Source organism: Tetrao urogallus (genome assembly GCF_951394365.1).
Source record: "Tetrao urogallus genome assembly, chromosome: 7".
NCBI classification, from domain to species: Eukaryota; Metazoa; Chordata; class Aves; order Galliformes; family Phasianidae; genus Tetrao; species Tetrao urogallus.
In genome coordinates, this window is record NC_136820.1 from 51,793,009 (window position 1) to 51,810,192 (window position 17,184).

The 17,184-nt window shown below is 50.1% G+C and overlaps 1 pseudogene across 1 annotated transcript in view; it reads left to right on the forward strand.

Annotated features, from left to right (window-relative positions):
- Window positions 1-1,200: 1,200 nt before the first annotated feature.
- The window catches only part of LOC306948544 (ras GTPase-activating-like protein IQGAP1), a 30,557-nt pseudogene continuing 14,573 nt past the window's right edge, over window positions 1,201-17,184 (forward strand). The window contains exons 1-7 of the transcript in view: window positions 1,201-1,254; window positions 1,563-1,685; window positions 9,173-9,239; window positions 12,396-12,559; window positions 12,805-12,964; window positions 13,483-13,607; window positions 15,779-15,942. The product of the transcript in view is annotated as a ras GTPase-activating-like protein IQGAP1 (transcript). The remainder of the gene's footprint in view (window positions 1,255-1,562; window positions 1,686-9,172; window positions 9,240-12,395; window positions 12,560-12,804; window positions 12,965-13,482; window positions 13,608-15,778; window positions 15,943-17,184) is intronic.

Sequence of the window (17,184 nt, forward strand, 5' to 3'; positions counted from 1 at the left end):
AGCCTGGTGGCCCTTAGTGATGTCACAAGCGGCTGGAATGAGGGGAGGAGCAGTGCGTGCTGCGTCCCTTCATTGGAGCGCTTGAGCTCTGCGTGAGTAGCTCGCTTGTTGCCCTTGTGCAGCGACTGAGTGCCTTCGTTTTCACCCCGTCTTGTGCAGCATCTTGTAGGTAAGCTGAGTCAGGGCGTGGGATGGACGGGTGGGCAGTGAGCTGTTGAGAACTGCTGGCTGGTGGAGCTCCTAGCAGCTCATACTGCTTACTCTTGTCCATCAACCGTAACTTTCACCCAGTACCTGCATTCCCTAGCGATCCACAAAGATGGCATTTTTTCCATGGTTTTTCCCGTGTCATCTTTGCTACATTGTGCAAGCTCTCAGACCTGTTCCTTCTCTCTCCTCTACCCGCTCCCTTGGTGCAGCTTTTGCTCGTGGAAGAACAGAGCAAAGTGACAAGAATCAGCTGCGAGTTCAAGACACTTGTCTACCTTGTTCTGATCTCCTGCCAGGTACGTGCCACGCTTTGTCCCCTCACGTGGTTGACCAGCACTGTGTCGCACCATGTTTAGTAACACAGCCTCACCCAGCTTTGATGGGACACTGGTCCCGTGTGGGTTTTTTCCCTTCCCCTCCAGCTCCGCCCTCAGAAGGATGCTGTGTGTGGTGCTGTGACCAGCTGGTCTGAAGGAAACCTAACCCTTAGGCAAAGAGTCCTAGGCCCAGTTTGTGCCGAGCTGCACAGCGTGACCCAAGGTCACAAGCCCGCACGCTTGGGCTGTGTGAGTGTGCCCGGCAGCTGTAGGGAGCACAGCAGAGATGCAAGCAGAGGGAATCCTTGATGTGCGGGGCTGCAGCAGGTGCCGGTGGTGAGGCTGCTGGGAGCCGTGGCCGGGGAGCAGATGCACCTGCAGCAATGATTCCTCTCACTGCCCTGCTGCTGCGCTGTCAGAGCGCCCTGGGCAAATGCATCTGCTGCTTTGTGCCAGTCCCCATCTGCTAGCAGAGGGACAGCCGCTTGGTCAAATGCTGCCTAATGGGCAGTCCCATTTGAACGGAGTGAACAGAGTGGTTGCTTCTAGAGCACCTGCCTGTGCCAGAGGATAGCCAAGGGTAGTTCTCCAGTAGTCTCTCGATACTGTGGTGTGTGTAGAGAGAAAATATGAGCGTGTTTCTCTTCAGTTCCAGCTTGTCGTGCCTGCTGTGATGGGCGTCGCGTGCAGCGAGATCAGCTGTGGGCCTGACATCGCACGGATGGAGGTAGAGTATGGAGCTCTGATTGGTCTTTGTTCCCTGATTTGAGCCAGCAGAGTGAGCCGCAGATGTGCTCTCCTGCTTTTCAAGAGAGAGCGAATCCTTGCGGCTCTATCAGTGTCACTGAAAAGCTGCCTTAAAGCTGCTTTCTTTCCTTGCTGCGGGCATGTTCTTAGCCTTGCCGTTCCTTCTTGTGTGCCCATGATAAGGACCGAGTGCATTTCCTGCAGCTTTCTCTGCTGACATGCTCCTCAGCCTGAAATCCTCCTCGTTTGCCCTCAGCTCCTCACCGTGGCCTGTGCTCTCTGTTTCAGGCTGAGAACAACGGGAAGCCCGTGCTGGTCCGTGAGGAGTCATCTCTTAATATCCCAGCTATTGGTGCTGCCCACGTTATTAAGAGATACGTTGCCCAGGCACCGGGTGAACTCTCCTTGCAGGTAAGCAGTTAAGGGCGTTCCTAGTTGTCGTGTACAGAAGAGTATAACATGTGAAGCTATCAGGAATATTCTCAGACACCTTCAGAATGTTTGGTGAGGTGAAGCCCGGAAGATTCGGTTCCAGATTAGACTTGCAGTGGGTTGGATGCAGGGAGGAGTTCAGCCATCTCTAAAGTATGGCTCTATTTGGCATTGGAATCTTCTGATCAAAGAGCTACTGCCCGGTGTGGTAGCCTGGTCTCTGAGCAATGGCAGACCAGTGTATGGAGTGTGCAGATGTGTTCAGGATCTGTTCCGCTGACTTATGCCTGCGGTTTAATTGGAGCTCTCCCTTTGGCAAAGAGCCTGCTGCTTCTGAGAACCATTTCCTACTGAACAGCTGAATTCTGTATGTTGTGTATCGTAGTGACTCTTCTACCTCCACGTTCAGTTGTACGGCTGCAAATGCCTGAAGAGCTGCACTGGTGCAATGGCTCTCAAGCTTGACGATATTGGGCAGTGCAGAAGAATGCAGTCATTTGAGCTGCGCTTTCCTCCCAGCCGTGCTGAAGCTGGGATTGACGTTGCAATCTCTTGCAGGTGGGAGACCTCGTGTGCGTCATCGATATGCCGCCTCAGGAGCTGAGCCCCCGCTGGAGAGGCAAGCACGGCTTTCAGGTAGGCACAAGCTTCAGACGTGAGAGCGCAACTTCGGTCGAGGCAGGAATCTCAGCTTAGAGCTGCCCTGCCTGCACAGCATGGCTCCACATAGAAAATGGTTTCCTTGTGCTGGTGTCAGGGGACTTTGCCTTTTGCTGTGGGCTTAGGCCAGAGCTGAAAGTTGGTCTTTATAGGAAACTGTCTCCTCAATTAACTTAGAAAGAAGAGCCCTCACAACATGCATCAGGTCACGGCCACTGAACCGCACCTTTGGAAATGCAGCAGCTAGGACACGTGTTTCAGTGTCTCAGAGCACTTGTGCTTGCACCCATGCAGAAGGTGAAGTCACTGTCTTTCAGGAAGTCGCTGCCTGTCAGCTGAGATGAGGCAGGGTAACAGAGCCTCTGTGTGCTTGCTGCTGCTGCTGGCTGCCGAACGCTGGGTAGCTCAGAGCTGGGGATGGCAGCTGCATCTCAGTCAGCAAGCAGAAAGTTCATAGGCTGTGCTAACTCAGATCTAGCTGCATCAATCTATCATAATCTATAGCTTCTGTATGAAGTCTTTCCCTTCGGGCATGCTTGAGATTTAGGGGTGCATAGCATACTTGTCCTTTCCCCGCTCCGTACACAGTTTTATGGTTATTTGCCTGCATATTTTGAATAATCATTAACTTTAAGCAGGCCATTTTTTTGTTGGATTGTCTTACGGAGCATCCGGCAGGCACGTTATGAGGAAAATGTGATGTTTGAACAGTTCAGGCCTGAGAAACGCTGCCTTCAGTATCGCACCTCTCTTCTTCTTCTTGTTACAGGTTGGATTTTTCCCCAGTGAGTGTGTGGAGCTCATTAACGGAAAAATCCCGGAGAGTCTCATCAATTCAGTGCCAAAGCCAGGTACGATGATACATTTGATGGTGCAGGGAAGCAAAATGGAGTCTTTTTTGGGTGTGTTCCGTGTTTAATACCTCCCTTATCCTTCCCACCTTATCCTCTGTGCTGATGATCCTTCATGCATAGCACGGGGCGTATGGCTGGTGTTTTGTAGGCAGGGAGAATGAGGGAAGGCAAAGGCAGTTCTCCTGCAAGTCAGTACGAGGCTGAGAACGGCCAGCGTCCCTGGTGGACAGATAGAGGTCTGGTTGTGCTAGTGACACGCTTGATCAGAACGTGGCTTTTCAAGAGGGTCCTTAATCCCCAGGTTGAGCAAGCTAAGCAAGAGGAGTGCATTAAACTCCATCAGAACGTGCAGAGATTTGGCCCGGTCAAATCACACAGGAGTTTGTGTGTTTATGTCTGGAGTTGGGGAAATCCTAGAATCCTTGTAGAATGGCTTGGGATGGAAGGGAGCTCAAGGATCATCAAGCTCCAAGCCCCCTGCCTCAAGCTGGGCTGCCAACCAAGCTCCACATTTAATGTGGGACTGGACCAGGCTGCCCAGGGCCCCATCCAGTCTGGCCTTGGACTCCTCCAGGGTTGGGGAAAATCCATTTTTGTACGCACTTGCTCATCATGTTCTTCCCGTTTTGAGGTGCTCTGTAGAATGTGTTGTGCTCGGCCTCGTCCAATGGAGCCAAGCCTAAAATGAACTGGTTTCTTCCTTTTGTTGTGCAGTGCCAAAGAAGCGCGGCAAGCTCCTCTCCTTCCTTCGTTCCGTGGTGAAGGCCCGCCCAAAGCAACAGAAAGAGCGGGAGGTGGAGAAGGAAAGGGTGTTTGGCCGTGACCTGGGAGAGCATCTTCTCCACTCTGGTTGTGATGGTAAGGGACGGCCCATGCCTGAGAGCTTCCCTGTTTGGGAACCTAAAGATGAAAGGGAGATGGTATGTAGCAAGGGGCAGGTTGATACAGGTGGAGAAACGGGGAATGGGAGTTGACGACTGAAAGATCAACTGAGTAGGTGATGGCTGCAAGGTAAATGCTCCCAAGGGACAAGCACATTTGTATTTGCTTAAAGCAAAGCCTGTAAGCCAATCCCCTGGTAGCCTGAAAAGAAAGGAAGCCTTTTGGCCAAAGAGAGTGTCCTGCATCAGTTTCCCAGCTCCTTCCGGGCGTGAGATTTTCCACCTCCGTTCCCGTGGGAGCAGTGATGGGACTTGCAATGTCTGCGGCTTCCCCGGAATTACTTTCTCCAGGCTGATTCCTAGGTCCTGGCATTTCTGGAACGCAAAGAACACATCTCTGTCCAGTTTCCTCAGCAGCTCCTGCAGAGGTGTCTCTGACAGCTTTCCCCTTGAAGGAAGAGCTAAGCAGTAGCCTGGCTGGGCTTAGTGGATGGGATGTGACGGGAGCGCAGCCTGAGCCAGGACTTGAATAAGGAGCTCCAGTAACCGCCGGCACGTGTTCTTTAGTCCCCCAGGTCCTCCAGAGCTGCGCCGAGTTCATCGAGCAGCACGGCGTGGTGCAGGGGATATACCGCCTGTCCGGCGTCGCGTCCAGAGTCCAGAGACTGCGGTAAGAGTGCTGCGACTGACAGACACAGCTGCCAGCAGGGGCACGGGCCCTGTTGCGGGCGTTCAGAGGCCTGCGGGCAATGCCTTAGCACAGAGTAAAGGTCTCCTTTGGGAACATCCCATCCAGCACGGCTGACGTGGTGCTGGTGGCCGAGTGTTTGTGTTCTGCTGTGCATCAGGAAGCCCTTCCAACTCTGGATTGCGTTGGGTGTGGCTTTTGACTTGCTTTCCTCTTTCTCAACCATTTTCGTGTCCTTCTCTGCAGCCAGGAGTTTGAGTCTGAGCAGGTTCCTGAGCTGACCGTCCGCGACGTTCACAGCGCGAGCTCCCTCTGCAAAATGTACTTCAGGGAGCTCCCGAACCCCCTGCTGACCGACCAGCTGTACGACAAGTTCTCGGTAAGCACAAGGCAACGCCTTTCCTTTACCTCTTCCGTGGGCCTCTTGGGAGATGGCTGCAGCAGTGCCCCAGCTCCGAGGCCCTTCTTCTGTTAGCCCCATGGGGTTTACTTGCATGTCTTTGCCACATCCTGCATCGTGCTGATGCCACTTCTGGTGGCCCCAGGAGGTGGTTATTTCCATATTCACAATGCTTTGCGAGAATTCCTGTGTTGTTTGTTTGTTTGTTTGTTGCTATTCCCCAACTATTTCTGGAACGGGAAGGGGATTAATAGCCAAGTGTACTTGGAGATGAATGCCCCCTGCGAGGAGCTGAGCTGCCCAACCAGGCTGTAAACCGGCCCGGTGCTTGGACTCCTTGGCCGTGGTGGCACCAGCTGCGTGCTGCTATGTTCCCCAGATGCCTCTGGGGAGGCCTAAAGTCTTTCTCAGTGCTGACCAGCAGCGCGCTGTTCCCTTGGTTCCCGACCCTGCGGCAGGTATCTCGCCTGATTTGTGTCTCAATCCCTTTCTGCCCTTTTCCAGGATGCTGTTGGTGCCACTACGGAGGAGGAGCGGCTGGTCAGAATGCGGGACGCCATCCAGCAGCTGCCCGCTCCTCACTACAGGTCAGTGCTGCCCTCAGCCCGCTGAGCTCAGCCCTGCTGTACTTCAGAGGGCAAAGTGCAATTCCAGGCTTTGTCTCACGCGAGCAACGGGATGCCTGGGTGTGCTGAAACCCTGCATGGGGTTAATTTGTGGGGTCAGTTCCTGGGCACGGGGGCACGCTTGGTGCAGCTGATGGCTGTGGCTGTGCTGTGCTGGAGCTGGGTGCTGCAGCGTGGCACTTGGTCAAGTTGGATCTACTTCATCTTCAGTGACGGTAGCAGTAATAACAACTAGTGTGAATTGAGGTTTGCTTTGTGAGTCGCAGCACGGGATGCTGGCTGGTGCTGAACATTTGCCGCTCTTGTTTCCCAGGACCCTGGCGTATCTGATGAGACACTTGGCCTGTCTGGCTGCGAACAGCTCTGTCACCAACATGCATGCTAAGAACTTAGCCATTGTGTGGGCTCCAAACCTCTTAAGGTAAACTTCTTTTTCCATTTCAACAGAACGCTTACGTCTGTTCTCCACTAGAATAAAGCAGTCCTCCCTTCTTCTGCACCACATGTGCTCTTCTCCTGTGAAATCTGCAGTGAGTGGCTGACAGCAGAGCAGGAGCCTGGACTGTTCTGCAACCCCACGTGGGCACAATTTCTAGATGAGCATTGCTGCTCTCTTGTTTAGGTGGGACTGGTGTGTCCTTGATCAGCCAGGAGAACTTCTTCAGTGGCATCACTGACTGCCCACTGCGGAAGTCTCCGGAGCCCAGTTAGACAGCTTAGGGCTGCTACAGTTCAGACCTGGGGAAGCGATCTTGGCTGAATGACTTCTAAAACCTGCCTTTTCTACAGATCACAGCAGAGCGAGTCTGCCTGTGCCAGCGGGAGAGCTGCCTGCATGGAACTGCAGACGCAGTCGGCTGTGGTGGAATTCATCATTGACCACACAGATGTCCTCTTCTGCTCCACATCTGGACCTGACATCGCAGATGGAGCAGGTGAGTGTCTTTCTCCATTAGCTTTATCTTGATCAGACACCTGGATCAAATGCAGGCCTTCTCCAAGTCCTGTGAAATACACTTTTCCTGTCGAGGGGACAGCAGACTTCTGGGCTTAGGTGAGAATCTGGCACCCTGTTGCTGGATGCTGAGAATGTGCAAGCCCAAACGTGACAAGAAGAAAACCGTTTCTGTCATTATGATGTCTTGCAAGCAGGTGAGGCTTGATTAACGTGTGACAGCGAAGCTTTCTCAGTTCCCTGCCCCCATTTTCTAGGGATTTTGTTTGCCTGTTTTGATACAGGGAGCTGCTCTTAATTATGACTGCGTCCTTTGCCATAGACACACCTCTGAGCACATGGTTGTTTTGAGCTGCTCTTCTTGCAGCGGCTCGGAGAAGCAAATCTGAGAGAAACACAGCAGCTCCCCCGGACCTGTGATGGCCGTAGTGCTGCCGCTTTCTGATCCTGGCTCTCACCTGTGGTTTTCCCTTACAGGGCACAGTGTTCTCTCATTGCCCAAGTCTGTGCAGGCGTCTTCTCCTGCCACAGAGCTGCTCAGCCTGGAGGAGGCGCAGGCACGGAGGCGAGGCCACAGCAGCTCTCCTGTGGTTGTGACAGAGAGCAGGGACATAGAGGTGGAAGAAGGCCCCACAGCTGTACAGGGGAAATTCCACACGGTCATCGACTTTCCACCTGAAAGGTAAAGAGGACTTCCTTTTCCAGTACCTTATCATCATGGTTTGGGTGGGTTTTTGTGGTTTCTTTTTGTGTTGGTTTTTTTTTTTTTTTTTTTGCCCCCATTATTTCTAGTGCCAAAGCTTGCTGAAAGTCAGTTAAACTGATGGTGCCTGAAGTGTTGCAGTGAATCTCCACTCCCTTTGCTCTGTGAGACTGAACTCACATTCAGTTGCCCGCCGGCACACAAGGCTGGCATTCCCTCCTTGCTGGGCAGGCAGTCACGAGCTGCATAAAGCCATGCTGACGTCCATCCCGGCCTGTGCTGGCTGTACCTGGAAACATTGGGGTTTTCCGGACTTGAGGGCCACGTGCCTGAATCCAATTCCAGTTGTCCTCGAAGCAGAGCTGTTGGTCAGACCTGCTGGCACGAGAAACTAGACACGGCAGTGAGATGGGGCCGATGAGCTGTCAGAGTCAGAGATGCTTCTGAAGTTCCACGCACGACTCACACCATTCCCTGTTTTCTCTCTCCAGACCAAGTCCACCCAGCAGGATGAAGGAATCACCAGCTGGCTGTTGGTGTTCCTGCTTCAGCCTGGGAAAACCATCGTCTGTGGCCAAACGCCAACCGCAGCGCCGTCCCAGGGAGCCCTCGGAGACAGACGTTGTAGTGCTGGCAGGTAAGGATGCAAATCCAGCTTTCAACACCCTGCTTCTCAGCAACGTAGAATTCTTGCTGTCAGTGGGCTTGTATCTCCTTCTAGCGTTCCAGCCCATACCTGACACCTTCAGTTCTCCCCTGATCAAGAACCACTTTTGTAATTCAGCTTGGGAGAGTTTGACACCAAGCCCTGTTCATTCTTTTATAGGTGATTTGAGCTCTTGTCAACCGAGCAGAGCTGGAGCAAGTAGCGATGCTGGGCTGTGTGCTTCCACGAATGGAGAGCTCGCAGGAAGCACAAATGGCTGCGGTTCAGCTGACAGCGTGCTGCATAACAACAGTGGCACACACAAGGAGCTCATCCAAGTTGAAGCCCTCATTTCTCCCAGCTCTGCTGAAGATGCTGACCTGAGCCTGCCAGACACCACAGGCACCAGCCTGGACTGTGACCCGGTGCCTGTGCAGTGCAGCCCAGCCCAAGCAGAGCCTGAGTGCCCCGACAGCAGCACCTCTGTGCAGGAGCAGGTTAGCACCAGCGAGGAGAAGCAGAGCCTCTTGGAGGGGGACTTAGAATCGGGCCTCCAGTCCCAGGCACCGGGCAGCAGCACTGAGAGCTCTGAGCCACTCTCTCCGTGAGCTTTCCACCCAAGAGAGGACGATTCCCATCTTTACCTGAACCTCTCACGCCCTCCTGTCTTTTCCTTTAATAATAAAAGCACACTTGTGCTCACTCAACGCTTTGACTGCCTGAGGAGTTTTCATTCCCGGGGACTGGGATGAATGCAACACACAGCAAAGCACCTCAGCTTGCAACGCTGAGGCTGTGGGGTGCATGAAGCAGAGCTCTGGGTTAGTTCCCGTTTTGTCTGGCTTCGGGATGTCTGCAGCTCCCATTTGGTACAGTAGCAAACCATCTCTAGCATCCTGGATGCTGCTCGTGATAACCCCAAGCTTCCTGGCGGTGGCTTTGTGATGCCTTTCAGGGCTTTTGGATGCACTGTGATGCCTTGGCTGCTCCCTATCACCTCTCTCCTCCGGCCGCGTCCATTCCTGGCTCCCAACCTCCGAGCTGCCTGCGCAGATCATCTGCAGCCGTGTCCTCATCACACTGCAGAAGGACGAGCTCATCGTGGCCCGGCCTCTCATTGGTCAGGGGCAGCGCTGTCCCGCCCCTGCCTGCCTCTCATTGGTCAGGGGCAGCGCTGTCCCGCCCCTGCCTGCCTCTCGTTGGTCCGCGGCAGCGCTGTCCCGCCCTTGCCTGCCTGTCGTTGGTCCGCGGCAGCGCCGCCGGCTGCCATTGGCAGAGGCGCCGTGCGCGGGAGCGAACGTTGGGAGGCGGCTGTTGGAGGCGCGGCTCTCCTCGCGGAGCGCCGCTGCAGCCGCCTGTGCCGCCCGGGTGCTGTCCAGGCGGCACCGGGAGGGAAGCCGCGGCAGCTCGGGAGCGAGTGCTGAGGACAGCTGTGCCGGAGGTGTGTTGGAGAGCGGTGCCGGGACGGGGAGAGGGGCTGTGGGGGGCTCTAGGAAGCTGCGGGGAGGCGACGGGGGGGGGGGAGGGGGAATATAGCGAGATGTGAGGCTGTAGTCGCCTGGGAGGGGATGTAGGGGGTATGGGGAGCTGTTGCGGGGGAGAGGCAGATACGGGGCACTAAGGGTGGTGTATAGGGAGATAGGGGGCTGTGGTGGGCCATAGGGTCATATGGGACTATTGGGGGCTGTTGGGAGGAAGGAATATGAAGCTGTAGTGCATTGTGGGGGGACTGTAGGCGTGGGTATGTAGATTTCTATAAAAAATGAAGCCCCTGTTCTGGGCTGCATTGCAAACGGGGTGACCAGCAGGGAGAGAGAGGTGATTGTCCTCATCGACTGAGCTCCTTTGAGGCCTCATCTGCAGCGCTGCATCCAGGCGTGGGGCCCGCAGCACAGGAAGGACGTGGAGCTGTGGGAGCGGGTGCAGAGGAGGCACTGAGATGTCAGAGGGCTGGAGCAGCTCTGCTGTGAGGAGAGGTTGAGGGCAATGGGCTTGTTCAGCCTGGAGAAGAGTAGGCTGTGGGAGACTTCATTGCAGCCTTGCAGTACTTGAGGGGAGTGTATAAGCAGGAAGGGAGCGGCTGTTCACGAGGGTGGATGGTGATAGGACAAGGGGGAATGGTTTTAAAGTGAGACAGGGGAGGTTTAGGTTGATATTAGGAGGAAATCTTTTGCATGACGGGTGGTGCCACACAAGAACAGGTTGCCCAGGCGTCAGTGATTTACAGGCTGGTTCGGCCCTGTTCTGTGACTGACGGGGTGGAGGGATCCGCGGATCCGTGCTTCTGGAAAAGGGAAACAGGGAGAATGATTTCAAAATAATTGAAAACAGCCTTTACAGAAAGCAGGTGGCACCTATCGACTGGTACAAGATCCAAGAGAAATGAATGAAATGGTTCTCAAGTGACACCCCCTGCTTCCTAAGCCCTGTAATTTAATGAGTCCAATCCCACACGGACACAAATGGTTCAGTGTAACAGACCTCAAAGATGCTTTCTGGACCTGCATTTTAGACTCAGAGAGCCGAGATCTTTTTGCCGTTGTACGAGAGGATCCAAAAATGCGACAAAAATAGCAAGGTAGGTGGATTGCTTTGCCCCAAGGGTTCATAGAATCGCCTAATTGATTTTATTATATTTTATGTGTTATATTATTATAGGTATTATATATTGTGTTATTATGTGTTATTTTATATACATTATATATTTTATATTTTATTTTTGTTTTAACTAATGAAGTGCTGGAGAAAGTTTTGGGAAAGTTTCAGGTTGAAGAGTTGGTAAAGCTGTGACAGCATGTAGATGATTTGCTGGTTTGTGGAAAAGAGGAGTCTGAAGTAAAGGAGACTGCAAGTGAAATTGTGAAGTCGTTACTTGTACTGTATGTCTTCAGTGCATTATTTTCTGAAAGGGTACACCCAAGCAGAGATGTAAGGGATCGTGTGCCTTCAGAGCCTAGAAAAATGTGTCCAGTTTCAGCAAAGTAGGTCTTGGGCACTGCGCTGGATGCATATGTCCGTAATGGGTGTAACATACTGTGACTTGGTTGCATTACTGTGACTAATTGAAGTGGCTTAAGGAAAGGCTGTTTTCTTCTGTTTGTTTATTCCCTTTGCTGAGCTATTTGCACGGAATGAGCTGATGTTGTTGTTGCTGTGGGGTGTGATCAGAAGGATGGGAAAGCGCAGTGTTTGTGTTCACATGAGGTTATAGCAGGGCTACGTCAGACTATCGTGGATGTTCTTTAAGTAGTTTGAGGCTCCTGGCACATGGAAAATAATCATGACAGCTGTCTCTGTCTTCTATCGAGCTCTTAAAAATACTGCTTGAGATAACAGCAGGTGAGATGAAATGCTGAGCAGCATGGGGCTTGTGTCTGCCTTCAATAATTCTTTTCCTAGGCAGTTTGTGTTAAATTTTGTTCCATGGACTGTGTCAGAAATCTGGATTGCTCCGTGAGGTGTTAGAACTAGCTTACCTGTTGACTACTGACATAAGGCTTACTTGATTTGAGCTATGGAACTTTCAGTTTTTTTTTAATGGCTGTTTCTAGGTATCAGATAGCAAATAAAATGTAGATCACAGTGGCTGGATTTGTTTTAATCAGGTGCTTCTGACACCATGCAAAACTCTCTTCTGGAGAAAGTTCCAGAAGCTTTCAGTGTTTAATTCTGGCTGCACAATAGCAATTAGTTGAATTTAGAACACATGAAAAGCAAGCTGATAGGGATCTGGTTCCAGGTGGTTTAAATTACAAGAGGGAGATGGTGCAGGTGTAGTAAGTAGGAGGTTACCTTCAAAGTGCCTTCCTGGTTCTCGGTGCTGCTTGATGTTTATTTACGCATTTGTGCTGTGTTCAAGTGCAAGCACTGTAGGGTGCAGAGAACACTGTAGAATGCCTGGTGCTGCCACGACCAGTCATAGATACTGGAAGGAAAAGTTGTTATGAACTACCGATGGAAAACATGGACAGTTGTGAGGCTTCTTCTTGGCAGAGGTTGGTGAGACAGTCCTCTGATAATCAGACAAAAGGTAAACTGGTTTAAACATGAGTCTTACTTTAAAGAGGGCCTTGTGTGGTCTGGTTGTTTACAGTAATGCAGGACTAGTTGGGTAAACAACTGATTGGAAAACCTGTAAGGGAATTAGGTTGTTTTTTTTAGGTTAGGGTTCTTACTATTGAATACAGTACAAGTGCTTGCATGACTGGGAGCCCAACTGTCTGCCGCCGTTGTTCTCATGCTGCCTCTCTGATGTGCTGCCTCTTCAAACTGCTAGGGCTGGCAGCAGCGACCAGCACTAATGCTGCAGTTAGAATGGGTGATGCGGAGAAGGCTGTGGCAGAAATGATGAAGCCAGAGGCCCAGCTAGCAGAGGTTTATGCATTTGCTGCCGATCTTTATCCCAAGGAGCTGGCCGCCTTGCAGCAACAAAGCCATGATGTAAGTAATGCATTCTGATGTCTGTGAATTGATATGGATCACCAAATCTGCCTTGTCTGTTTCACTCAATGGGCCTGTCTTGAGTGTTTGTAGAACTGCCTTGATGCTTAGTCTGTTCTGACGTGATGCTTCATCTTGAAGTCTTGAGCTACTCAGCACTGTGAGATTCTGTTTTAATCTCTTGGTGCTCTAGCCATAGTTTTGAAGAGCAAGTGTAATTGATCTGTATTCCCCTTTGTATGCAGGGTAACCTCACCCATGCAGAATTATCTGTTGCTGTAGAGATGCTCTCTTCTGTGGCTGTGATGATCAGGGCTTTGGGTTCAGGGGATGTGAGTGCAGTATGGAGACAACTGAGCAATCCTGTCCCAGGGCTGACAAGCACTGAGGATGAGAACTGTCAGAGTTGAGTGTTTGGAAGGTTCGTGTCCATCTTTGATATTGCTTACATTCCCGAGAGGTTCGGTTTTCTTTTCTTCCCCTTATACTTCAGGTTCTTTCACTGCTGACTCCAATATTAGTTTATTCTCTCTCGGTTCTTGCATCTTGTCTTTGCATTCCCCGTTTCTTACTGATCTGCTCTGAGTACCGTCTCTCAGACCTTTATCAAGGTTTCACAACAAAGCTGTGTTCTGGCCCTACGAGGTTCTCAATTGCACTAGGCCAGCTCCTGCCCTGTGTTTTTTGTCTGAAAGTGTCATGTGGTGTTTTAGTGCTTTTCTGGATTGTTTTGCACTGGAGCTGACCACCTTGCTCACGGTCTTTTGTCTTTTTCCTATTCCTTCTTTCTTTTGCGTATGTCCGTTTTAACCCTTGTGTTACTTCTTCCATTTTGTGTTTAGTTCTCATTGCTGTCTTGTGTGTTCCCTGGCCAGTTTTTCATGACATGGTACTTGCTGGTTTTGATTTTTGTTCTTTGACAGATGTGTGGATGATGTGATGAAGCTGAAAGCTCGGATGCGTGCAGAAGAAAATGAGTTTGTCACGTGGAATGATATCCAGTCACGTGTGGATCGTGTGCACTTAGCTGTGCATGAAGAACATGGAAGTAAGTTTTGCTTGATTAGTGCTAGACTGATCCTAGATCATAAGGTGTGCTAAAACTAGGTGCATGCCAACGAACAATCTTGTTGCTTGATTCGTATAGACTGAGATAGTTGGCTTTTGCCACTGCTTCTTGTGTAGCTGAGTTGCCCTGAAAAGGCTGTAATCTAGAGGGGCTTAAATGTTGTGTCAGAGCCTGGAATCTTGACTAACTTGCTTCCTGGATCTCCAAATAGACACGGGCTTCCTGTGTGGCTTCAGTTCATCTGATCACGTGACCCGAACAAGTGCACGCCACGTGCATGCGTGCACCAGAGCACTAGTTTTGCAGCCTTGTATTTGTGAGGCATCACAGCAGAAGCCTGGAAGTTCATGTAGTCCAGCTCCTTGTTTCTTGTAACACTCCTATAACCCTAGAACAATAGAGACAACAGAGAACCCAAACCATCAACCGTAAAACGCAGAGAATTTTATAATGACATCAGTTGACGTCTTATGGCATAGTTTAGGTAGGAAACTTTTTAATTCTTTCACCTGTTAGTGTTTCATAGAATCATAGAATGGCCTGGGTTGAACAGGACCGTAGTGATCATCTAGTTTCAACCCCCCTGCTGTGTGCAGGTCGCCAACCACCGGCCCAAGCTGCCCAGAGCCACATCCAGCCTGGCCTCGAGTGCCTCCGGGGATGGGGCATCCCCAGCCTCCTTGGGCAACCTGTTCCAGTGCAAATACGTTCAGTTTCTTGTGTGCCCCTGTGCATGGATACTTCTTATCTAGTGTCAGAGGAAGTCCTGAAGCCATAGCGACATGTACCCTTCTGCTGTCCTGAAACTTGGTTTCAAATTCAGGAATGCTTTCTAATGAGGAGCTGTAACATATTGTTGTTTCACAGGGTAGTCTTTTTCTGCCGCTGTTGGCTAATTAATCAAGGATAATTACTGCTTGTCCTCTGTGCCCTTTCCTGAGTCAAAAGTTGCCGTGTCTGTTTTCCTTCGTTGTTCCTGAGATGGAGTAGTGTCAACCATAGTGTGTGTGTTTTTGTAAGAAAGGTCTTTCTTTTCCTAGTTTCCCCCCGCTTTCTCTCATGGGGAGAGCAGCATGCCTAAAGGTGTGCATACTGTGTGTGTACGCACTGTAGGAGGAAGCAAGCAGTCTGTGCCGTAGTCTGCCTAGGTGACGGGGAGTTGTCAGATGAAGGACAGAACAAATGCAGGCATTCTATGGGCTAAGATAATACTGAGAGGGAAATGCAAGTGATGCTGAGACAAAACATGCTGTTACGGCCTAGACATCACTGTCCAAATGCAGTGCCTGCTATAAAACGTTCCACTTTGTGATTCTCCTACTGCGTGCAGAAGAAAAAGCTGCAGTCTTTGGGTATTTTAACCCAAGTTGTATCCACTCTGAGCTCCTCGCTTTCTTTCACAAGATCTTTGTTGTAAACTCTCCAACTGCGATTTGAACTGTTGCTTCTTTCAGCAAGCAAGAATTGAATATTCAATATACGTTGCATCACACGACCTCTGGGTGTCCATTCCAACCCAAGTTACTTTGTGATTTGCTGTAGGTTTGGCACGTGTGACTCAGGCTTTGTTCACATTTAGCTAAGTGTAAGCTGTCTATTTATGTCTGTTTTCTGTTAGTTGAACTGTAGTCCTCGCTGTGCCTGGCAGCACCCACATCTGTTGTAATACGGCTCATAGTACATGCATCCAGTAAATCCTGGTATTTCAGAAGTGAAGGCACTGTATTTTTGAATGGCGTTCTGTGCAAAGCTATAGCTTGGTGTGAAGAGCTTTATTCTGAAGGATTCTTGAAAACTTGTGACTTACTAGCCCTGGCCATTGAGGTTTTGATAATTCTCTTCTAGTGGATTTGAGCTACGTGTTGAAGAGCTCAGTTGTGTCCATTCATGTGGTCTCCCCGAGGGATTTTTTTTCTGCTTTTTCCTTTATTTATTACTATGTCCAAAAATGTGTGGCTTCTTTAAGGTGGAGAAGTGGTCTTGCTTTCTTTCCTAGTAGAAAATGATTGCTACTAAAATGTTGCTATTCTCAGTGGGTATTTGGTTTAGCACTAATAGCACTTTTCTTCCAAAGCACAGTTTCCTGATGATGGTAAAGGATTGGACAAGGATTGGATCTTGTATTTGTTCTTCTATCCCTTTCTCTCTAGGAGTTTTGGCTGTTGGGCTTATCAGCGAGGCGCTGGATGAAGGAGACACCAGAAAAACTCTGCAAGCCTTACATGTTCCTGCAGCAAAACTGGAGGGTGTAACCCCACAGGTAGGTCAGCATTATCAGGGCACACTGCTTGGGGCTAAGAGAGAGAAAGCACCGGTGGGTGTAGTTGAAAATACCTCTCCAGAAGCGTTTGCATCTGTGTACTGAGGGCATTCCTGATGTAGGGGAAAAAAGCTGGGAAACAGATGTGGAAATGAAAGGGTGAACGCTGCATGCTATCAGCTGATGTCACCTGGCCAGTTTGGATCTGTCTGTATGAAGGCAAGAGAGATGCAGGCATAACACGTGAATCTTTGTGAACTACAGAGATGGGCTTAAAGATATGAACTGCTTGAGATGGATTGCTCTAGCTAATCGTACGTCCAGAGTGGCACACGTACCTTCTTTTTGGAGATATAAGGAGATGGTTCAGTTTCATTTGTTTTTATAAGAAGGCAGTGTTTATCCTAATAGTTGTGAATTTCCAAATGCAAGTCTCGTTCAGTCTCCGTTTTTCAGTGCTATTTGTTAAATGTATCCATAGGTGTAGTTACATAAAGCACAAATGAGGTTTGAGAAATAGGAAAAAAAACTTGTTAGGTGATGAATTTGTTCAGAAGGAGGGGAAAATGGAAAACAAAATATATGCTTCTAGCAAGATGCGTATGAATGCCTGTCACTCACTAGGTGACACTGCAGATGCTATGCATTTTTTGCATGGTGGTTGTCTGTTGTGGTAGCCCAGGACTTCTCCTGACTTAGGTGGAGTTGCCTCTTTGTGTAACTGGTCTGTATGTGCAGGTGAAAATGGAGAGAGGAAGAATGATCTCACCTTACTGCTTTAGGAAGGAAGATGAAACGCTGTATGGGTGGTGTTTGGTTGCCCCGCCTCGGGCAGGGGGTTGGAGATTCGTGATCCTTGAGGTCCCTTCCAACCCTGTGATTCTGTGGTGTACATGCTACTGATTTTTTTTTTTTAACAGATGAGTGGGATGCTATTTTATTTCCTTATGCTTACACAGAAGTAGCAGATGTGCTTCCTTTCAGTTGCCTAAGTGTGTTTAATTTCTTTTTGTAATATCTTTTCAGTTGTGGAGCTCATTGTTCTAATTCCAGCAGGGATTTTAGCATAGAGACTGGGATGATACTGTGTTCAACATTGGTGTTTTTTTGTATGTTTGTTTGCTTTGTTTTTTTTGAGTAAGTGTAAACCTTCACGATGGCAGTGTCCGAAAACTGCGCTGGTGATGAAGATCACTGAGCAGCTTCGTCAGTGGCCCTGAAAGGGTTCATGTTCCTCAGGAACCCATTTTGTGCTGAAGCATTTCCTCCTGCTGAGTGAGAATGAAAGAACGAGTT